Source organism: Pan paniscus, chromosome 10 (assembly GCF_029289425.2).
Source record: "Pan paniscus chromosome 10, NHGRI_mPanPan1-v2.0_pri, whole genome shotgun sequence".
NCBI lineage: Eukaryota > Metazoa > Chordata > Mammalia > Primates > Hominidae > Pan > Pan paniscus.
The window spans coordinates 25,012,623-25,036,046 of NC_073259.2; the positions used below are offsets into that span (position 1 = coordinate 25,012,623).

The following is a 23,424-nucleotide window of genomic DNA, read 5'->3' on the forward strand; positions in this document are numbered from 1 at the left end:
AATACTATAAACACCTCTACCCAAATAAACTAGAAAATCTAGAAGAAATGGATAGGTTCCTTGACACATACATCCTCCCAAGACTAAACCAGGAAGAAGTTGAATCTCTGAATAGACCAATAACAGGCTCTGAAATTGAGGCAATGATCAATAGCTTACCAACCAAAAACAGTCCAGGACCAGATGGATTCACAGCCGAATTCTACCAGAGGTACAAGGAGGAGCTGGTACCATTCCTTCTGAAACTATTCCAATCAATAGAAAAAGAGGGAATCCTCCCTAACTCATTTTATGAGGCCAGCATCATCCTGATACCAAAGCCTGGCAGAGACACAACCAAAAAAGGAATTTTAGACCAATATCCTTGATGAACATTGATGCAAAAATCCTCAATAAAATACTGGCAAACAGAATCCAGCAGCACATCAAAAAGCTTATCCACAATGATCAAGTGGGCTTCACCCCTGGGATGCAAGGCTGGTTCAACATACACAAATCAATAAATGTAATCCAGCATATAAACAGAACCAAAGACGAAAACCACATAATTATCTCAATAGATGCAGAAAAGGCCTTTGACAAAATTCAACAACGCTTCATGCTAAAAACTCTCAATAAATTAGGTATTGATGGGACGTATCTCAAAATAATAAGAGCTATGTATGACGAACCCACAGCCAATATCATACTGAATGGGCAAAAACTGGAAGCATTCCCTTTGAAAACTGGCGCAAGACAGGGATGCCCTCTCTCACCACTCCTATTCAACATAGTGTTGGAAGTTCTGGCCAGGGTAATCAGGCAGGAGAAGGAAATAAAGGGTATTCAATTAGGAAAAGAGGAAGTCAAATTGTCCCTGTTTGCAGATGACATGATTGTATATCTAGAAAACCCCATCGTCTCAGCTCAAAATCTCCTCAGGCTGATAAGCAACTTCAGCAGTCTCAGGATACAAAATCAATGTACAAAAATCACAAGCATTCTTATACACCAATAACAGACAAACAGAGAGCCAAATCATGAGTGAACTCCCATTCGCAATTGCTTCAAAGAGAATAAAATAGCTAGGAATCCAACTTACAAGGGATGTGAAGGACCTCTTCAAGGAGAGCTACAAACCACTGCTCAATGAAATAAAAGAGGATACAAACAAATGGAAGAACATTCCATGCTCATGGGTAGGAAGAATCAATATCATGAAAATGGCCATACTGCCCAAGGTAATTTATAGATTCAATGCCATCCCCATCAAGCTACCAATGACTTTCTTCACAGAATTGGAAAAAACTACTTTAAAGTTCATATGGAACCAAAAAAGAGTCCACATCACCAAGTCAATCCTAAGCCAAAAGAACAAAGCTGGAGGCATCACACTACCTGACTTCAAACTATACTACAAGACTACAGGAACCAAAACAGCATGGTACTGGTACCAAAACAGAGATATAGACCAATGGAACAGAACAGAGCCCCCAGAAATAATGCCGCATATCTTCAACTATCTGATCTTTGACAAACCTGACAAAAATAAGAAATGGGGAAAGGATTCCCTATTTAATAAATAGTGCTGGGAAAACTGGATAGTCATATGTAGAAAGCTGAAACTGGATCCCTTCCTTACACCTTATACAAAAATTAATTCAAGATGGGTTAAAGACTTACATGTTAGATCTAAAACCATAAAAACCCTAGAAGAAAACCTAGGCAATACCATTCAGGACATAGGCATGGGCCTTTTCTTTCTTTTACATGATTGTTCTGGGTACCACTTCCAGTACTGCATTGAATAAGAGTGATGAGAGTGAGCATCCTTGTCTCATTTCAGTTTTCAATGGGAATGCTTCCAGCTTTTTCCCATTCAGTAAAATGTTGGTTGTGGATTTGTCATAGATGACTCTTATTACTTTGAAGTATGTTCCTTTAATGCCTAGTTTGTTGAGGGTTTTGTTGAAAGCTTTTTCTGCATCTATTAAGATGATAATGTGTTTTTGCCTTTAGTTCTGTTTATGTGATAAATCACATTTATTGATTTGTGCATATTGAAGCAACCTTGCATCCCGGGGATAAAGCCTACTTGACTGTGGTGGATTAGCTTTTTGATGGGCTGCTGCATTTGGTTTGCTAGTATTTTGTTGAGGACTTTTTGCATCTACATTCATCAAGAATATTGGGGCTGGGCGCGGTGGCTCATGCCTATAATCCCTGCACTTTGGGAGGCTGGGACAGGTGGATCACCTGAGGTCGGGAGTTCGAGACCAGCCTGACCAACATGGAGAACTCTCGTCTCTACTAAAAGTATAAAATTAGCTGGGTGTGGTAGTGCATGCCTGTAATCCCAGCTACTTGGGAGAGTCATGAACCCAGGAGGGGAGGTTGCAGTGAGCTGAGATTGTGCCATTGCACTCCAGCTTGGGCAACAAGAATGAAACTCCGTCTCAAAAAAAAAAAAAAAAAAAAAATTGGCCTGAAGTTTTCTTGTTTCGTTGTGTCTTTGTCAGATTTTGGTATCAGGATGATGATGCTGGCCTCATAGAATGAGTTAGAGAGGATTCTCTCCTCCTCAATTTTTTGGAATAGTTTCAGTAGGAATGGTACCAACTCTTCTTTATACATCTGGTAGAATTCAGCTATGAATCTGTCTGGTCCAGTGCTTTTTCTGGTTGGTGGGATTTTTATTATTGATTCAATTTTGGAACCCATTATTGGTCTATTGAGAAATTCAGTTTCTTCCTGCTTCCATCTTGGGAGGTTGTATGTTTCCAGGAACTCATCCATTTCTTCTAGGTTTTTTAGTTTGTGTATATTGAGGTGTTCATAGTAGTCTCTGAGAGGTTTCTATATTTCTGTGGGGTCAGTGGTAGTGTTCTCTTTGTATTTCTCATTGTGTTTGTTTGAAGAACGCTCTTATTTGCTTTATTAGTCTAACTAGTCTTCTATCAATCTGATTTTTTCTTCCAAAGAGCAAACTCCCGAATTTGATCATCTTGTATGTTTTTTTTGCATCTCAATTCCCTTCGGTTCAGCTCCGACTTGGTTATTTCTTTTCTCCTGCTAGCTTTGGGATTTGTTTGCTCTTGTTTTTCTAGTTCCTGTAGGTATGATGTTATGTTTTTAATATGAGATCTTTCTAATGTTTTGCTGTGTGTTTAGCACTATAAACTTTTCTCTTAACATGGCTTTAGCTGTGTCCCTGAGAATCAGATATGTTGTGTTTTTGTTCTCTTTAGTTTTACAGTGTTTCTTTATTTTTACCTTAATTTCATTGTTTATCCAAAGTCAATCAAGAACAGGTTGTTTAACTTACATGTAATTATATAGTTTTGACCAATTTTCTTTTCTTTTCTTTTTTTTTTTTTTGAGACCGAGTCTTGCTCTGTCGCCCAGGCTGTAGTGCAGTGGCGCGATCTTGGCTCACTGCAAGCTCTGCCTCCCGGGTTCACGCCATTCTCCCATCTCAGCCTCCCGAGTAGTTGGGACTACAGGAGCCTGCCACCACGCCCGGCTAATTTTTTTTTTGTATTTTTTAGTAGAGACGGGGTTTCACCATGTTAGCCAGGATGGTCTCAATCTCCTGATCTTGTGATCCACCCGCCTTGGCCTCCCAAAGTGCTGGGATTACAGGCTTGAGACACCGTGCCCGGCTGACCAATTTTCTTAGTGTTGATTTCTATTTTTATTGCCCTGTGGTCTGAGAGTGTGTTTGGTATGATTTTTTAATTTTGCTGGTGATCACTTTATGGCCAATTCTGTGGTCAATTTTAGAGTATATGCCACATGCAGATGAGAAGAATGTATATTTTGTTGGTTTTGGGTGGTGAGTTCTGTAGATATCTATTAGGCCCATTTGGTCAAATGTCAAGTTGAGGTCCTGTATTTCTTTTTAGCCTTCTGCCTCAATAACCTGTTTAATACTGTCAGTGGGGTGTTGAAGTCTCTCACTATTATTATGTGGTTATCTAAATCTCTTCATAGGTCTCTAAGAACTTGTTTTATGATTCTGGGTACTCCTGGGCTGGGTGCATATATGTTTAGGATACTTAGGTCTTATTATTGAATTGAACTCTTTACCATTATGTAATGCTGTTTTCATCTTTTTTGATCATTATTGGTTTAAAGTCTATTTCATCTGAAATTAGAATAGCAACCTCTGCTTTTTTCTGTTTGCTGTTTGCTTGGTAGATTTCTCTCCATCCTTTTACTTTAAGCTTATGGTGTCATTGCATGTGAGATGGGTCTCTTTAAAGACAGCATAGAGTTGGGTTTTGCTTCTTTATCCAACTTGCCACTCTGTGTCTTTTAACTGGGACATTTAGCCAACTTACATTTAAGGTCAATATTGACATGTGTAGATTTGATGCTGCTATATTATTGTTATCTGGTTACTATGCAGACTTGATTGTATGGTTGCCTTGGTTGCATTATAGTGTCAGTGGTCTCTGTACTTAAGTGTGTTTTTGTAGTGGCTGGTAAAGGTCTTTTGTTTTCAGATTTAGCACCTTCTTAGGTACCTCTTGTAAGGCAATGGTAATGAATTCCCTTGACATTTGCTTCTCTGAAAATGATCTTATTTCTCCTTCGCTCATGAAGCTTAATTTGTCAGTTTATGAAATTCTTAGTTGTAATTTCTTTTTTTAAGGAATGCTGAATATAGGCCCCCAATCTCTTCTGGCTTGTAGAGATTCTGCAGAAAAATCCACGGTTAACCTGATGTATTTCCCGTCGCAGGTGACCTGCCTCTTCTCTCTAGGTGCCTTTAATATTTTTTCTTTCATGTTTACCTTGGATAATCTGATGATTATGTGTCTTGGAGATGGTCATTTCTCTGCATTTCCTGAATTTGAATGTTGGTCTCTCTATCGAGGCTGGGGAAATTTTCCTGGATGATATCCTCAAATACGTTTTCCAAGTTGTTTGTTTTCTCTTCCTCTCTTTCAGGGATGCCAGTGAGTCAAAGGTTTTCTCTCTTTACATAATCCCATATTTCTTGTAGTTTTTGTTTATTCTTCTTTATACCTTTTTTTCTGACAGTTATTTTTGAGAATCAGTCTTCAAGCTCTAAGACTCTTTCCTCAGGTTGGTCTGTTCTGCTGTTAATACTTGTGATTCTATTATAAAATTTCTGTAATGCATTTTTTGGCTCTATTAGATCAGTTTGGTTTTTTCTTATAATAGCCATTTCATTTTTCAGCTCCTGGATTGTTTTACTGCAGTCCTTAGATTTCTTGAATTGGGTTTTGACTTTCTCCCGAGTCTTGATGATATTCAATCCTATTTATATTCTGAATTCTGGCTCTGTCATTTCATCCATTTCAATCTGTTTAAGAACCCTTGTTGGGGAACCAGTGCCATCATTTGGAGGAAAGAAGACACTCTTGTCTTTTTGAGTTGCCAGAGTTCTTGCACTGGTTCTTTCTCATCTGGGCTGAAGTTCCTTTATCTGTGCTGTAATTTGAGTACAGTCAGTTTTCTGGATGTTTTCAGAGGGCCGAGGCTTTGTGCAGGGTCTTTATTTGTATTAACAGGTGAATTCTTATCTTTGGTTTCACAGGAGGATGTATTAGCAAAACGTTTTTGGTGTTGAAATTTGGGCTGTGATCCAGCAGATGGCGCTTAAGTGTAATGGCCAATTAGGTAGGCTCTTGCTCAGCCCTGTGGGTCCTCTGTAGTTCCTTGTGTTTGTAGTTGTACTCCCTCTCAGCGCTCCCAATGTTTGGGCTCCTCTACTCCTCGATTCTGGCTGCAGATCTCGGCTTGCCACTCCCGGGCTGCACACTGAAGTCCTGAGCCGAGCTCAGGCTTTACGTTCCCTCCACAGCTTGGAGGAAGCAGGGGAAGGGATCTTGGCGGTGGCTGTGGAAGAGGTCCTTTCTCTTGTCTCTTGGGGATCCATCCCAGAGAAATGCCGAGCCGCTCCCAATCAGCGGGATTGGCCGAGGGTGAGGTGGCTGGGTTGTGGGCCTAAGCCGAGGGGCCCGGCCTGGTGGTGAACAGGGGGGCCGATGGCTCACAGGAGACACAGACTGGCCTCTTCTCCTTAGGACGGCTGTGGTGTGCTGGAAGTGTGGGTAAAGCACTCAGGGTTTTTGTTCCTTTCCCAATCTGAAGGCAGCAAGGGCAGGGCCGCTGCGGTGGCAGTGAGAGACGGGCTTCTGGTTGTCTCTGGGAGCTCTACCTTGGAGATACGCAGAGCTGCTGCTAGCGGGAATGTTCAGCCAGGGGGTGAGACGGCTGCGCTGCTGGCCTGAGCCGGCCCTGCTTGGTGAAGAGTGGGGGCCGAGGGCTCACAGGAAAGGAGACTGGGCCCCTCTCTCTGCGGTGACTGTGGCGTGCTGGAGGCGCCACTAAAATTTCCAGGCTCTGTTCCTTCTCCAGTCCAAGGGCAGCAAGGGCAGAACCGATGCAGTGGCTGCGACAGAGGGGCTGTCCGTTGCCTTTGGGACCCCCCTCCCCAGGGAAGCTCAGAGACCCCAGCAAAATGGGTGTGCTCAGCCGGGGGCGGGGCGGCTGCTCTGTGGTCCAGAGCTGGGGGCCCTGCCTGGTGAAGAGTGGGGGTGGGGGCTCTCAGGGAAGAGAGACTGGGCTTCTCTCTGCATGGTGGCTGCCATGCGCTCGCTCGAGGTTCCAGAGTAGCGAGCAGGCCCTTTGTTCCTTCCCTAGTTCAGGCTGGTCGTGCGGGGGCCCAGGTTGGGAGGCCCTGCCCAGTGAGGAGGAGCAAGGGCTGTCACCCCATGGAAAACAGTCTGGCAGCTTTTCCACGAAGCGCTGCTGTGCTGGAGGCCTGTCTTAGTTCCTAATCACAGCTTCCCTCAGGAACCTGGGGGGCAAGAGGAGAGAGGATGGCAGAGCAGCAAAAATGGTGGCCTGCCTGCATCCTCTAGGAGCTGTGGTCCAGGGAAGTGGAGAGCTGCCCCCCACCTAAGAGCTTAGGCGGGGCTGGCTGCGCTAGGGTCCCAGGCCAGTGGGTCTTGTCCAGTGAGGTGCAGTGGCGCGAGGCTCAAACTCCTGGGCTCACACAATTCTCCTGCCTCGGCCTAAGTGCTGGGATTACAGGCATTAGCCACTGCGCACTCTACCTTTTTTTTTTATTATTATTTTTTCTTCCAAACAGGATTTTGAGAGCCAAAAGAAAGGAACTGAAAGAATCTAGGCACATTATACTATAGCTATATAATTAGCAAGAAACTTGAGGAAGAATGAGATTGCCTCATCTGTGGCCTTGGGGAGAGGAGAGGAGGACATCTGGGTTATGGGATTAGAGTTTACAGGAGATTAGAGTTATGGGGTGATAAGCCCTCTGCTGGAGGGTGGAGAGAAATGAGGTGGGTATCAGGAACCTGGTGAGTTTCACTGGTGGCTGTCTTGAGGCAGCAAATGGGAGCCAAGCTGAAGCTTATAGAGAATTCACCCATCAAAGGTGGACCATGTGCCATGTGTGGATTGTGCAGTGGGCCACCTGCCCACACACCAACACTGACAAGCTCTATCAAAATTGTCCAGTCTGTACATTTCAAGAGTTCAGTGTACTTCTCTTCCTGTTTTTCCCCCTCTTCTCTTCAAATGCAAGGAAAGGGTAATCTTAAGATTCAGAAGAGTGATTTGTTCTTCCCCATGTAGTGAGCAATTTTCTCGCCCCCAACTAATAAACCATCTATTCTTTTCCCATTAAGCAATATATGTCACATAAAAATTTCATTTAGAAATGAGCCTGTCTCTGACAGATTCACCATTTTAATAAGAGGCCCTGAACTTTTCCATGCTTTCCATGAAAGCTAAAGGTCATTAGCACAGAAGGAAAAGAAAGAGCTGTGAAACATATCCATACTCTGTCAATGACCTGAGGTGGGGTAGGCAACTGCAACTGCAAGACTCATCAATTGAACATATGTAGGTTTTTAGTATCTAGTAGATTACACAAAACACATACAGGACTTTGTAAATTTGAAGGGAGAAGGTTGGAGAATATGGCAAAGGAGGATCATATCCGTACTAGTCAGCTAGGAAAAACAAGCTGGGAAAAAATGAGAACAGAGTAGATGAATGGCATAGGAATTTCTGAAATATTCTAAGAATGCCATGGATTAAATAGGATTTTATGAACTTGCCTGGGAAGCTAATGATCGTTTCTATGAGAAAATGTATTTCACTTTTCAACTCAGGATATCTGGAACATATCTCTCTTTGTCACAGTTCCAGAAGAATTCCCAGGAATTTAGCTTTCCCTTTACTCTAATCTCAGAAGGAGCTATACCCTCTTTGAAGCTCCATAGAGAGAAATAGGAACAAACTTACCCAAAACACATGGTGGGTATGAGTGCTGATTTTTATCCCCATGGAGAAAGGGAATTTTACAGCAATGAGCATAGGGTCTCTGGTGAAAGGTCATATCCATACATATCTTTATAGAAAAAAAAAAAAAAAAGGCTTGGAAATAGTGAGAACAAAGCCCAGAGCCCAGGGCTTGGTGGGAAAGCAGGCCCTGGCTCCCCTTCCTGCATGTGAGTTTTGACTTCTTCCTGTGCTGGTCAGGGCTGCAAATGGCTGATAATATCACTGAAGCCTGGACTATCTTCAAAGCCCGACTGGCACAAAATGACATATTAATGTAGTATCTCATTTCCTTTGCATTCTGGGGACAAGTGGGATTGGCTTGATGCCCTGGGATATCCTGTGAACTCATGGAATAGGACTGGGCTAAGTCTGGCTAGCACCTGACAGATTCTGTCTATGGAACTAGGGACATTTTTTCTCACTGATTGAATTGGTTGGAACATAAAACTAAGATGACATTTGATCTGTCTTGCAAAGATTTGGTTCAGAAAAATCTTACAAATATGCTGATAGTAACTAAAATTTTCTCTGTATCTGTTGCTTAGATGCAATAATTATGTGTTGAAAATTGTATATATAGCATATTTATATAGTTTAGCACATAGAAATGGAAGTATTTAGTGTTATGGAAAAACAGATGGATAGATGAATAAGCTCTCTCTCTCCTCTATTTTTCTTTCCCCATTTTATACTTTTTAAAAGTTAATTTAATAGGTAGATTAAAGACATCTTTAAATGACTGTAAAAATAAAGTTCATGTTTAGACAAATTTCCCAGCTGGAATTCTCTGTTTAAAGCACTCTGTTTTCATGACCTGCACTGTTTATTTTACATTCAGAGATGTGGACACATGGGAACCATTTGCAGAAAATGTCTCTGTTTACTTCTAAAACTGATATAATGGAGAAGCAGTGGGTAGAGGTTCAACAAGCTGACTTTGTAAAGCTAGCTGTATAATCTTTCTTTTTATTACTACTGACATGCATTTATGAGAAGAAAATGGAAGTTACGGAGTGTAACGAAGAGATAAATTCAGGCTATCTCTGAAAGTCTATGTAACACCCAAGATTTACAGAAATAAGGAAGTTCATAGTGATCCTTTGTGGTTGAAGTCTGGTAAGAAATGCTCAATGTCGTTTTACCTCTTTGGACTGACAAATAATAATTGATTAGAAAATAAAATGGACAGTTCCAGTTTGGACTGTCAGCACATCTACTACCAACAGTAGATTGCAAGAGCCTTCCAACTCATCTCTCTACACTCAATTTCTCCCCCGACACTCAATCCATCCTACAGCCTGCTGCCAGAGTGATCTTTAACACTGACCATAGCTTTCCCTGTCTTAAAATGTTGTAATGTTTTTTCCCTATTGGTTTTGGGAGAGGTGAAAACTTGAGGTCTGTTGGTTAAAACAAGCTGAAGCTAGTTTACTTAAAAAATGTATATATGTGTGTGTAGTTTACTTAAAAAATTGTGTGTGTGTGTAATACACACAGACACACTTTTTCCTCCATACACTGTGAGCCTGGAAAAACATGTAATAGTTGCCAACTGGGGAATTTGACAGGAAATCTAGATAGCCTGCTCTTATTAAAAACAAACAAACAAACAAAAAACCCAGAAGCTCTGGTAATGCCAGCCTTACATTTTTGCATAAGAATAATTACATTGTTCTCTTTGGAAGGACATGATTTCCCCTGTTTTTCACAGGATTCTATACTTTCTATTCTTCTCATTAATATGATCTCATTTTGCTAATTTCCATGATCTATTTGGTATTTACAGGTATTTAAGTGTTTAACTCTTGGACTGTGGGCTCAAGTCCAGGTCCTTAGATTTGTGTATAAGAACCATTGAGTTTACATTAACTTTTTAAGGCTCATTTCTCACATCTTCTCCTCTTTAATTTTATTCTCCAAAAATAAGGTTGTCCTAATACACTATGTGATTTTTACCACTTCCAGGTCTTTCTATCTATCTGAAAAGGCTTCTCTATTTCCTAAATTATTTCTTCCTTCTTGAATGTGTTTCCTGATTTCCTTAGCATTAGACATTCTTTCTTGGTATATATTTCTTGATACTAAAAATACTGTACTTTCATTATTGGTTGTATTACTCCATATTTTACTTATTTGTATAAAATGAGGAGACACTTTCTTTTATATGAGCAGCAGGTGTAAAATTTCTTGTGGGGAAATCCAAGCCTTTGAAGAGGAGTAGCTTTGACCAGCTTGTTCAGGAGCTGAAGTGGAGGCCTCCAGGCCGAGGTAGGAGCTGTCCTGGGGCTCAGAGAACCAGAGGAACCTCGGCATGAGTTACTGTTATGGAGGCAAACAGGAGGCTATGGACTGGGGCTGGAAGGAAAATTGAAGGACACAGAGAAGAGACTTAGGAGACTTGGGAGGAGAGAATTTTTTTTTTTTTTTTTTGAGACAGTCTCACTCTTTTGCCCAGGCTGGAGTGCAGTGGCACAATCCCAGCTCACTGCAGCCTCAACCTCCTGTGCTCAAGGGATCCTCCCACTTTAGCCTCTGTAGTAGCTGGGACTACAGCCACGGATCACCATGCCTGGCTAATTTTTTTGTATTTTTTTGTAGCAATGGGTTTTTGCCATGTTGCCTAGGCTAGTCTGGAACTCCTGGGCTCAAGCGATTTGCCTGTCTTTGCCTCCCAAAGTTTTGGGATTCCAGGCATGAGCCACTATGCCTAGCCACAAGAACTTTCAAATGGAGGATTTTAAAAGTAAACACCACCAGAAGAAGAATTAGTTGAAAAGCATTAAAAGAGACTGACCCTGGAGAATGGAGTAGGAATAGAAAGCAGGTAGGGTGAGGCAATTGCTTTTCACTGTAAGCTGTTTATAGTTTTTGAATTTCAAAACTCAAGTGCATGTAATAGTTTGATAAATGATTTAAACATTACTTTTAGGAAAACCTAAATGTAACAATTCATTGTGTGTAATGTGAAACATGTGCATGGTGTAATAAATCACCAAATTTTGAGTGATTGTTTTTTTCACGAAAACCAGTGAAGAAGCTGATATCTGAGGACTGGCTGATGTGAGACCAGAAGTGTCAGCTTGTGAAGGTACAAAAGCAGCTAATATCTTAGCCACATTTGCATTTTTCTAAATGCACTCTTAAAAAAATTATCAAACTAGTACATGCCCTGGATTTAAAAAATTACAGAAGGCTGGCCGGGCATGGTGGCTCATGCTTGTAATCCCAGCACTTTGGGAGGCTGGGATGGGCGGATCACCTGAGGTCATGAGTTCGAGACCACCCTGGCCAACATGGTGAAACCCCGTCTCTACTAAAAACACAAAAAATTAGCTACGCTTGGTGGTGGGTGCCTGTAATCCCAGCTACTCGGGAGGCTGAGGCAGGAGAATCGCTTGAACCCAGGAGGTGGAGGTTGCAGTGAGCCGAGATTGTGCCATTGTACTCCAGCCTGGGCAACAAGAGCAAAACTCTGTCTCAAAAAAAAAAAAAAAAAAAAATTACAGAAGGCTTTAAATTAAAGAATCACAGTCCCTCTCACCCCCTCTCTGCAACTGTTTTCCAGCTACAGTCTCATCCTCTAGGGTCAACTTCTTTTAATTCTTTCAAACTTACTCTGTATTGAGCTCTTCTGGTTAACTTTATATCTCCAAATAATATGTTAAGGTTACTGAGGCAGATTATATTTTCTAAAGATCATCACAACAATACCTCCTTTTTCCACATAACTCTCTAGAAACTGGCTTTTCTCCTATCAAGAGGTAGAGTATTTGCCCTTCCTTTGAACCTTGGAGACAGCCTTTTTGACTGTCTTGGCCAATAGACTATTGTAGAAGTGATGTTATATGACTTCCAAGGCTAGGTCCTAAAAATGTCATGAGCTTCTGCCTTATTTTTTTTGAGATTTTTGTCCTTGTCACTTAGCCACCTTGCTGTGAGGAAGCCTAACACACAAGTAGAGTGATCCAGGTTGAGGGAACTGAGCCTTTGGCCCTCAGCTCTGGAGCCCCAACTGAGTTACCAGTTCACATTGAGCATCAGCTTGTCATACATGTGCATGAAACATTTTATTTTATTTTTTATTTTTCTTTGAGACAGAGTCTCACCCTGTCACCCAGGCTGGAATGCAGGCACGTGTTCTTGGCTCACTGCCACCTCCGCCTCTCAGGCTTAAGCGATTCTCGCATCTCAGCCTCCTGAAGAGCTGGGATTATAGGCTTGCGCCCTGATGCCTGGCTAATTTTTTTATTTTTAGTAGAGATGGGGTTTTGCCATGTTGGCCAGGCTGGTCTTGAACTCCTGACCTCAAGTGATCTGCCCCCTCGGCCTCCCAAAGTGCTGGGATTACAGGCGTGAGCCACCATGCCTGGCCTACCTGTGCATGAAACATTTAAAACATGCATTGTTCCAGATCCAGTTTGATGAATATCAGTTGATGATTCCTGGAAATAAGCTCCTGCCAAATCCTGCCTAAATGGCAAATTTATGAGCAAAATGATTCGTTGCTGTTGTTTTAATCTACAGATAAGTTACTATTTCTTGATTTATTGGTTTGAGGGTTTATCTCTTACTGCTGTGCTAGATTGATTTAGTATCCTTATAGATATTTTTTATTAGTCTATTGTACCTTCTTGTAGAGTGTTATTTCATCTTTCTGTTTTCTATTCTCTTTTTTTTTGACTACTCCTGATAGGATGTTTGACTTCTTGAATTGATCTGCAATGTCTCTTGTTTTTTTCTCTACATTTTTTTTTCGGTTTTTTCTATGGAAGATTTTCTCAACTTTATTTTCCAATTCTTCTATTGACTATTGTGGTAGGCTAAATAATGGCACCCAAAGATATCTATTCTTAATCCCTGGAACCCATAAATATTACCTTATATGGCAAAAGGGAGACTACTCCCTTATAAAGCAAAAGGTGTGATTAAATTAAGGACTGTGAGATGGAGAGATTACCCTGGATTATCCAGGTGGGCCTAAGGCAATCACAAGTATCCATAGAAGAGAAGGCCATATTATGAAAGTGCTATAATTTGGATATGGTTTATCCTCACCAAAACTAATATTGAAATTTGATTTCCAATGTGGTGGTACTGGAGGCAGGGCCTAGTGGGAGGTATTTGGGTCATGAGGGTGGATCCCCCATGAATGGGTTGGTGCTGTTCTCACAGCAGTGAGTTCTTGTTCTGATGAGACTGGATTAGTTCTCTTGAGAATGGATTAGTTCCCTCAGGAGCAAGTTGTTATATTATAAAGTGAGGTTCTTCCTCCTGTTTGGTCCTCTCTCTTTGCATGTGTCAACTTCTGCTTTGGCCTTCTCTGCCGTGTTATGATGCAGCATAAAAGAAGCACTTCTGGCTTTGTCAGAAACCAAGGCCATGCCCTTGAACTTCCCAGCCTGCAGAATCACAAGCTAAATACACCTTTTTTCTTTATATATTATCCAGTCTCAGGTATTCTGTTATAGCAACACAAAATGGATTAAGACACTTGCTGAACCTTAATTTTAGCTCAGCGATACTGATTTTAAACTTTGGGCCTCTAGAACTATGAGAGAATAAACTTCCATCATTTTAAATCATCAAGATTGTGGTAATATATTACACAAGCCATAGGAAACTGTTATAGATGGCAAAAGAACACATGAAAAGATACTCAACATTGTTACTCCTGGGAGAAGTGCAAATTAAAACCACAATGAGATATCACTTTACATCTATTCGAATGGCTAACATTGAAAAAATAAACTGAACAGGGTTCATCATATACTATTTTTTAATGAAAATGGGATATACAAACATATTTTCTTATATTTGCATGAAAATTCTAGAATAATAGTCAAGAAATTAATAAGAAGCATTACCTTTGGGGTGGAAGTGGGTGGGAAACAGGGAGAGAGAGAGTTTGACTTTTTATATTATTTTATTTTTAAATTCTGAACATGTGCACATATTTGATTTCTTAAAAATGAAGACTTATGCAATAGAAAATCAGTTCTGGGTGCCTGTGAGTGAGGCTTTTTGACTGGTAGGTTTCATATTAAAGGGCATGGCCAGCGAGACTGCTGCTAAGCTGGGGGATCCCTAAGTTCCAGAAGAGATTTGTTGAGGGGCAACAATATTGACATTGTCTATTCTGGTTCTTCCCAGATGGTTCAGTCTTATTTCACTAGAGATAAGTCATTCTTTCTCCTGGTGGTGGAGGTGTGGGGGTTGTGTGACTGCTAAACATTCTGGTCAAGGAGGTAGGGACAAAGAGAAAACCAACGTATGCACTGTCAACCAATTCCAGTGTCCAGCCCTGTCTCTTTCTCTCACCCTCCAAGGTAATCAGTGTTTCTGAGTTTGTAGACCTTCTGGGGGCTCTGCTGGGCAGACCTTCCATCCTTATCCTTAGCCCTCTGATGTGGTTTGTCTCTGTGTTCCCACCCAAATCTCATCTTGAATTGTAATCCTCGTGTGTCAGGGGAGGGACCTAGTGGGAGGTGATTGGATAATGGGGGCTGTCTTCCCCATGCTGTTCTCATGATGGTGAGTTCTCACCAGATCTGATGGTTTAAAAATGTGTGTCAGTTTCCTCCCTCTCTGTCTCTCTTGCTGCCTTGTGAAGAACGTGCTTGCTTCTCCTTTGTCTTCCATAATGATTGTAAATTTCCTGAGGCTTCCCTAGTTATGCAGAACTGTGAGTCAATTAAACCTCTTTTCTTAATAAATTACACAGCCTCAGGTAGTTCTTTATAGCAGTGTAAAAACAGACTAATACATAAAATTGGTACGAGGAATGGGATACTGCTATAAAGACACCTGAAAATGTGGAAGCAACTTTGGAACTGGGTAACAGACAGATGTTGGAAGAGTTCGAAGGCCTCAGAAGAAGACAGGAAGATGTAGGAAAGTTTGGAACTTCCTAGAAACTTGTTGAATGGTTTTGACCAAAATGCTGATAGTGATATGGACAATGAAGTCCAGGCTGAAGTGGTCTCAGATGGAGATGAAGAACTTATTGGGAACTGGAGCAAAGGTCACTCTTGCTGCTTTGACAAAGAGACTGGTGGTATTTTGCCCCGCACTGGAGATCTTTGAAATTTTGAACTTGAAAGAGATGACTTAGTATATCTGGCAGAAGAAACGTCAAAGCAGCAAAGCATTCAGGAGGTGCCTGGCTGTTTCTGAAAGTTTACAGTCATATGCATTCACAAAGAGATGGTCTGAAATTGGAACTTATGTTGAAAAGGGAAGCAGCGCATAAAAGCTTGGAAAATTTGCAGCCTCACCATGTGGTAGAAAAGAAAAACCCATTTTTCTGGGGAGAAATTTAAGCCATCTGGCTGCAAAAATTTGCATATGCAACGAGGAGCTGAGTGGTAATATCCAAGACAATGGGGAAAATGTCTCCACAGCATGTCAGAGACCTTTGTGCTAGCCCCTCCTATCACAGGCCTAGAGGCCTAGGAGGGAAAATTGGTTTCTTGGACCAGACCCAGGGCCCCACTGCTCTGTGCAGCATGAGGACATGGCACTCTGTGTCCCAGCTACTCCAGCTCCAGCCATGGCAAAAATGACCAAGGAACAGCTTGGGCTGTTGCTTCAGATGGTGCAAGCCCCAAGTCTCTGCAGCCTCCACATGGTGTTGGGCCTTTGGGTGTGCAGAAGGCAGGAATTTAGGAGCCTTTGCCTAGATTTTAGAGGATGTATGGAAATGCCTGGATGTCCAGGCACAAGTCTGTTGCAGGGGTGGAGCCCTCATGAAGACCCTCTACTAGGGCAGCACAGAGGGGAAATGTGGGGTTGGAGCCCCCACACAGAGTCTGCACTAGGCACTGCCTAGTGGAGCTGTGAGAAGAAGGCCACCATCCTCCAGACCCAAGAATGGTAGATTCATTGACAGCTTGCACCATGTGCCTGGAGGAACCACAGGCACTCAATGCCAGCCAGTGAAAACAGCCATGGAGGCTGTACTCTGCAGAGCCACAGAGGCAGAGCTACCCAAAGCTGTGGGAGCCCACCCCTTGCATCAGCATGCCCTCCATGTGAGACATGGAGTCAAAGGAGATTATTTTGGAGCTTTAAGATTCATTGACTCTTCTGCTGGGTTTTGGACTTGCATGGGTTCTGTAGCCCCTTTGTTTTGGCCAATTTCTCCCATTTGGAATGAGAACATTTACCCAAAGCCCATCATCTCATCGTATCTTGGAAGTAACCAATTTGTTTTTGATTTTACAGGCTCATAAGTGGAAGGGATTTACCTTGTCTCAGATGAGACTTTGGACTTGGACTTTTGTGTTAATGCTGGAATGAGTTAAGACTTTGGGAGACTGTTGAGAAGGCATGATTGTGTTTTAAATTGTGAGGACATGAGATTTGAGAGGGACTGGGGCAGAATGACATGGTTTGCTCTGTGTCCACCCAAGTCTCATCTCAAATTGTAATCCCCATGTGTTGGGGGAGGGACCTGGTGCGAGGTGACTGGATCGTGGGGGTGGTTTCCCAATTCTTATGATAGTGAGTGAGTTCTTATGAGATTTGGTGGTTTAAAACTGTGTGGCACTTGCCTCCTGCCTTCTCTGGTCGCCTTGTGAAGAAGGTGCTTGCTTCTCTGTTATGGTTTGGCTGTGTCCCCAACCAAATCTCATCTTGAATTTTAACTCCCACAATTCTCATGTGTCGTGGGAGTTACCCAGTTGTGGCGGGGGAGGGGGCGGTGATTGAATTTTGGGAGTGGGTCTTTCCTGTGTTTTTCTCGTGATAGTGAATGAGTCTCATGAGATCTGATGGTTTTAAAAATGGTAATTTCCCTGCACAAGCTCTCTTTTTGCCTGCTGCCATCCACGTAAGATGTGACTTGCTCCTCCTCGTCTTCCACCACGATTGTGAGGCCTCCCCAGACATGTGGAACTGTAAGTCCAATAAACCTCTTTCTTTTGTAAATTGCCCAGTCTCAAGTATGTCTTTATCAGCGGCATGAAAATGGACTAATACATTCTCCTTCACCTTCTTCAATGATTGTAAGTTTCCTGAGGCCTCCCCAGCTTTGTGGAACTGTGAGTCAATTAAACCTCTTTTCTTTATGAATTGCCCAGTCTAATACACCCTCTCTATGCATATTCCAGGATGCGGTTTCCTCTGCCCTACTTAATCACTAACACATCTTCTACTGTCTAACCTCCAGAATTTTGTTGAGATTCTCTGCTGATGTGTTTCCTTTGTTTCCTGTTCTCTCTATCATTTAGAGTTTGTTGTATTTAATTCCTTTGCTATCATTTTATTATGATTTTGGTTGGGAGAGGAAATAAAATGGCCAATCCACTACCTCAAAAATAAATTAGTACATTTATTTGCCTATCTTCATCTCCTAACTAGTCTGTGAGCTCCTTAAGGGTAGGGAAGGTTATTATTCATTTTTATATACCCAAAGTACATCAGTCACTGCCCAGCCAGAAAAATAGAAACCACAAGGAAGATTTCACCAGAGGGAATTTACTAGAGGAAATAGTTTACACATGTATTAGAGGATAGAAAGGACAAAAGGGAGCACTGGGCTCACCTGGAGATATTACTGAGGAAGCTGCTACCAACCTAGCCCTGGGGGAACCAAACAGGGGAAACTGGGGTTGTCAAAAGCTCTAGAACCTCAGAGTAGGGGACCTATGTAGTGGGAGCTCAGGCCACTGAGGAGTGGTTATGACCAGGTTGTAGTTGGACTTCTAGGGCCCAGTGTTGATGTCGTAGGGATCTCTGAGGGCCAGTGATGATGTTGTAGGGACCTCTGAGGGCCAGTGATGAGGCTAGATGTGAGTTGCCAAAAATGTTCAAGCAGAAGCCAGCTGTTGCAGCTGGGGCTAAGTGCCACTGACAGGAACACTAAGCAAACAGAAGAAGGAAGAAGGAAGGTGCTTGTCTCTTTGTCCTGCCTGCCTTCCCACCACTCTCCAGAATTTAACAGGAAGCCAGCTGGCAAAGGGGTCTCAGAAATGTAGTTTGCAGAGTCCCTGTCCCAGTATGACAAAGCACAGTATGGAAGAGTGAATTTGGAGTTGAGACACAATAGTTGAAAAAGGGCACAAAGGATCTAACACAATATATATATTTCTAGGCAAAATCTTTCTTAACAGTTTCAGACTTTATTTCTAACCATTTGTCAGTCATTGCTTTTTGTTGTTCCTTAGGGATATCAAAGGCAAACATAGAAAATTAATTACCAAGCACAAATCAGTTTTCCAACATTGCACTGTACCCCGCAAATGCCTCAACTTTAAATGAAGAAACCAGCAACATGGTGGGAATGTAAATTAGTACAACCACTATGGAAAACAGTGTGGACAGTCCTTAAAGAACTAAAAGTAGAACTACTATTTGATCCAGCAATCCCACTACTGGGTATTTACCCAGAGGAAAAGAAGTCATTATATGAAAAAGGCACTTGCACATGCATGTTTATAGCAGTACAATTCACAACTGCAAAAATATGGAACCTATATGTCCATCAACAAACGAGTGGATCAAGAAAATGTGGATATATACACCATGGAATTTTACTCAGCCATATAAAAGAATGAAATGATGGCATTCACAGCAACCTGAATGGAGATGGAGACCATTATTCCAAGTGAAGTAACTCAGGAATGGAAAACCAAATGTCATATCTTCTCATTTATAAGTGGGAGTTAAGCTATGAGGACACAAAGGCATAAGAACAATATAATGGACTTTGGGGACTCAGGGGGAAGGGTGGGAGGGAAGTGAGAGATAAGACTACACATTGGGTACTGTTTATACTGCTCAGGTGATGGGTGCACCAAAATCTAAGAAATCACCACTAGAGAACTTATCCATGTAACCAAACACTACCTGTTCCTCCAAAACTAATGAAAAAAAAAAAAGTTTAAAAAAGAAAAAAGAAAACAGCAACAAAGTGTTGTTTTCAGAGGAAGGATAATTACCAAAATGGAATGAACCATGTTTTTACCAAAACTTGCCTTCTTCTTGGGTCTTCTTATCTCCAAAAAGGCCAACATTGCCCAGCTACCAAAGCCCAACTCAGGGGGTAATTCCTACAACTTATTCTCCTTCAACCTCCACATTCCAATCACTGAGTCTTGTCAATTTCACTTCACAGAGTCTCTTAATTCCATCTTCTCTCCTCAGTTGCCTTTGCGATTGCCTCGATCTGGCCCTGATTACATTTCCTGTGGACCATTGCAGTTACGTCCAAGTGGTCTCATCTTATCTTTCTTCTTATTTGTTCTTCAGTTGATGACTACAGTGATTTTAAAAATTATACAGATCTGATCAGATTAATGTCAAGGTTATATCCTTCTATTGATAAAGATGTTAGTGTTGCTTAATTCTTCAAGGTCATTGAGAGCAGTGTTTTAGCAAGTGTCAATAACTGATGGAAGGGAGAAAGAGAAGAGGGCTGCACATGCCTGCAGGCGTGTTTGAAATGACTGAATTTCCATTTTGTGCAAGTGCTAGAGGGTGGTATGGAGAAGTAAAGGACAAAGATTGATCTTGATTCTTAGCATTTGAAAAAGTGAGATAAAAGGAACATGAGGTAAAGATTGGAAAGAGAAGAGAGAAGAGTAAAATTAGAATCATAACTTTTGTTTCTAATGAGTTGGCAAGCAATGGAATTTTTGCATTAATGTGAAGGAAATTAGTTTTATAAATTCCAGAAGTATCTATAACAATTCCCTAAAAAGGTATAAAGGAAAAGACCCTAGATGATGTTGTAAAGGAGGAGAAAAAAATGTAAAACAGAGAATGAAGTTATTGTGCTTTTTTGAGGTTCAAGAGAATACCAAAAAAAGTTACAAAAATTTTTTCACAGTTGCTCTGCATGTGTGTGTATGTGTGTGTATTTAATATGAAGGAATCACCACCATTTTCATGAGCCTATAATAGCAGTTTCTGACATCTGCAAAGCATTCTGAAATAAGAACAGTGCAGATCTGGTTGGAGGCATAAATCTGTGGAATATGGATTAGGTTTGCCTTTTATTTTATTTTATGAGACAGAGTCTGCTCTGTCACCAAGGCTGGAGTGCAATGGCATGATATCAGCTCATTGCAGCCTCTGCCTCCTGTGTTCAAGTGATTCTCCTGCCTCAGCTTCCCAAGAAGCTGGGACTGCAGGCGTGCACCACCATGCCTAGCTAATTTTTGTATTTTTCTTTAATAGAGACAGGATTTCACTATATGTTGGCCAGTCTGGTCTGGAACTCCTGACCTCAGGTTATCTGCCCGCCTCAGCCTCCCAAAGTGCTGGGATTACAGGCGTGAGCCACCGTGGCTGGCCTAGGTTTGCCTTTTAAATGGTTAAGTCTGGTACATCCTCTATTTGAAGCAAGGGAATTAAAAATAAAGAAAGAAGGTGGTGGATTGTTCCTGTAATCCCAGTTATTTGGGAGGCTGAGGCAGGAGGATCATTTGAGCCCAGGAGTTTGAGGCTGCAATGAGCTATGATTGCATTACTGCACTCCAACCTGAGCAACAGAGCAAGACCCTGTCTTTAAAAAAAAGGAAACAAAAAAGAAAGAAAGAAAATTTGGAAAATTGACAGCCAACAAAAGAAAACGTGCTTACATCTCCCTCTATTAGAAACAGCTATAAGTGAACTCATTAAAATCCAACCAAACTGAAATAAAATAAAAGAGGCAAAGTTATTTTAATTTCCTGAGCTGGGAAATTTACCTTTTCCAGCAAGACAGAAGATTGATGAGAAAGAGATTATACATCTATTCAGAATTATCTGGCACAGTGCTATAAGCATTTGAAGATGATGGTGATAGGAAGAATAAGAAAATAAAATAGCTGTTTTATTGTGATGTGAATAAAAATATTGCCATCAAAGCTTACTCAATAATGCTTTGAGTTTAGATACATTATAAAAAGTCAAAAAACCAGGAAAAGCATTTTACAGTATAAATACCTTATAGAATTAATAAAGGAAGCCCCGTATAATTTAAAAACAAAATCAAAAGGAATCCCTGAACTTCAGTTTACAGACAGGCTATAACAGATTGCATGATGTGTACACGTCTGTATGATTGGGTAGGATAGACTTCTCACAGAATCTCCTGTCCAAGGTGGGCTGAGCCCTGGTGGGGCTCACTTAGCCAGGAGGACGGAGGGCCGTTTTCCAATTTGTTTTCTTAGAGGAAATAACTTTTTATAATCCAACCCTGTCAAAGGGGGCGCTTTTCCTAATTCATTAAAAGTCTTGCACTAAGTTGGTAGTATAAATATTAATAAAGACCAAGAGGAGTCCTTGGATAGCTGTAGTAGAACATTGGTCTAGAAATACGTAGGCGCAATTTTAAGTCCTTCCTGCGTCACTAACCATGAATGTGGTCTTAGCGTCTCTTAGTCTCATTTCCTTATTTGCAAAATTAGTTGGATTACCTTACAATGTTGCTGTGAGCATTAAATGTGGTAATATATTTAAAAGTGCTTTGCAAACTCATAAAGCACCATTCAGTCTTCATTTAGTGAACATACATTGAGCACTTACTATGTGCCAGGTACTTTGTTAAGCTTTGCAGATACAGAGCTGCAAGAGACATAGTCCTTTAGTCCTCTTGCCCTTGGAAAGCTCTGTGGGGATGCAGATTATAATGCATTACAATCTTTAATGTGAAAGATGCTATGGACTTATAGAGGATTGAGAGGCCCAAGGCCCTCTTTTTTTTTTTTTTTTTTTTTTTTTTTCAAGACAGTCTTGCTCTGTCGCCTGGGCTGTAGTGCAGTGGCATGATCTTGGCTCACTGCAACCTCCGCTCTTCAGGGGTTCAAGCAATTCTCTTACCTCAGCCTCCCGAGTAGCTGGGATTATAGGCACCAACCACCACGCCTGGCTAATTTTTTGTGTGTTTTTAGTAGAGACAGGGTTTTGCCATGTTGGCCAGGCTGATCTCAAACTCCTGATCTCAAGAGATCCACCTGCCTCGGCCTCCCAAAGTGCTGCGATTACAGGCATGAGCCACTGTGCCTGGCCGAGAGGCCCTCTTAATGTAAGACCCTCAGACCTCCAATGCTACTCATTAGAAATTTATACAGTTAGATGACTTCAGATCTATAGTACTATGTGTATCTGGACAGGAAAATAAAAGACACCATACAGAGCTACCTCTGCCACAAAGTTACCTTCTTGCAAATCAGAAAGAGAAATCTCTTCTAAACAGATAAGTTGCAAAACATGGCTCTTCTGCAAAGACTAGTCAGAAGAAGGCATCCCTTTTGGTGGGCCAGGGCATAGGAGGACCAGATTGGAGTCATCTCTTATATACAGGGGCCACTCTATCGGGCACAACCTCAGCCAGTAAACATGGTGGCTTGGCAGTGTAAAATACCTCAGGATACAGCATACACACATATATGTGCATGCAATTTAGGGGGAGGAATTAATTTTGTGAACTTGGCCTATGTAAGCAGACTGATAAACTCCTGGAAGGGATGGGAGTTTGCAAAAACTAACAACTACATGCCAACTTTACCATGTGAGCACAAGAGGATTTTGTAGAGGTGTATGAGAGCCCACCAGGAACACAGAAACAATTCTGGGGAGTTAGAACAGATGAAGTTTAATGCAGGAATTGGTCACCAAGGTGATGGGATTGCTGAGAAGTCAAATAGGAGATACTGAGCCAACCTAGATACTGGCAATGGCAGGAAGCTAATGTCACTCTTAGGTGGGGGTGACAAAGAGAGGAGTCAGTTATGCTGGAGTCCAGAGGTCAGGACCACTCTATGGAAAATGAGGCCACAGTAGGCCTGGGTGATGTGAGCTGACACTGCAGAGAGAGCCACTGCTGGAGATGCTGGTGAAGGCAGAGAAGGAGGGGGAGAAACCCACTGGCCTCTCCTTTCCTTTACTTCTTCAGTGTCACTCAAGTACTTCTCCTGGCTGATCCCAGATCCTCCAACCAGAAGGAACCTTGGAAATGCAGCTTGCGTGGCTCAGCACTCTGCTACCCAAAGCAGGCCGGGGAAGGGAGTGGAAAGACATCTGAGGGCTCCAGGTTGGTACAGAGAGTGGGAAGAAAATATGAGACTGAACTGAGTAACCACAAAATGACACAAAGTTCTTTTTTATAAA

At 41.8% G+C, this 23,424-nt stretch overlaps 1 protein-coding gene across 2 annotated transcripts in view; it reads left to right on the forward strand.

Moving 5' to 3' along the window:
• AEBP2 (AE binding protein 2) overlaps positions 1-23,424 on the forward strand; it is a 160,950-nt gene that overhangs the window by 127,912 nt on the left and 9,614 nt on the right. For both annotated transcript variants that reach the window (XM_055095458.2, XM_055095459.2), the window contains one exon: positions 1-23,424. This exon is cut by the window's left edge and continues 14,512 nt beyond it; it is cut by the window's right edge and continues 9,614 nt beyond it. The gene's annotated coding sequence lies outside the window, so the exon portion shown is untranslated.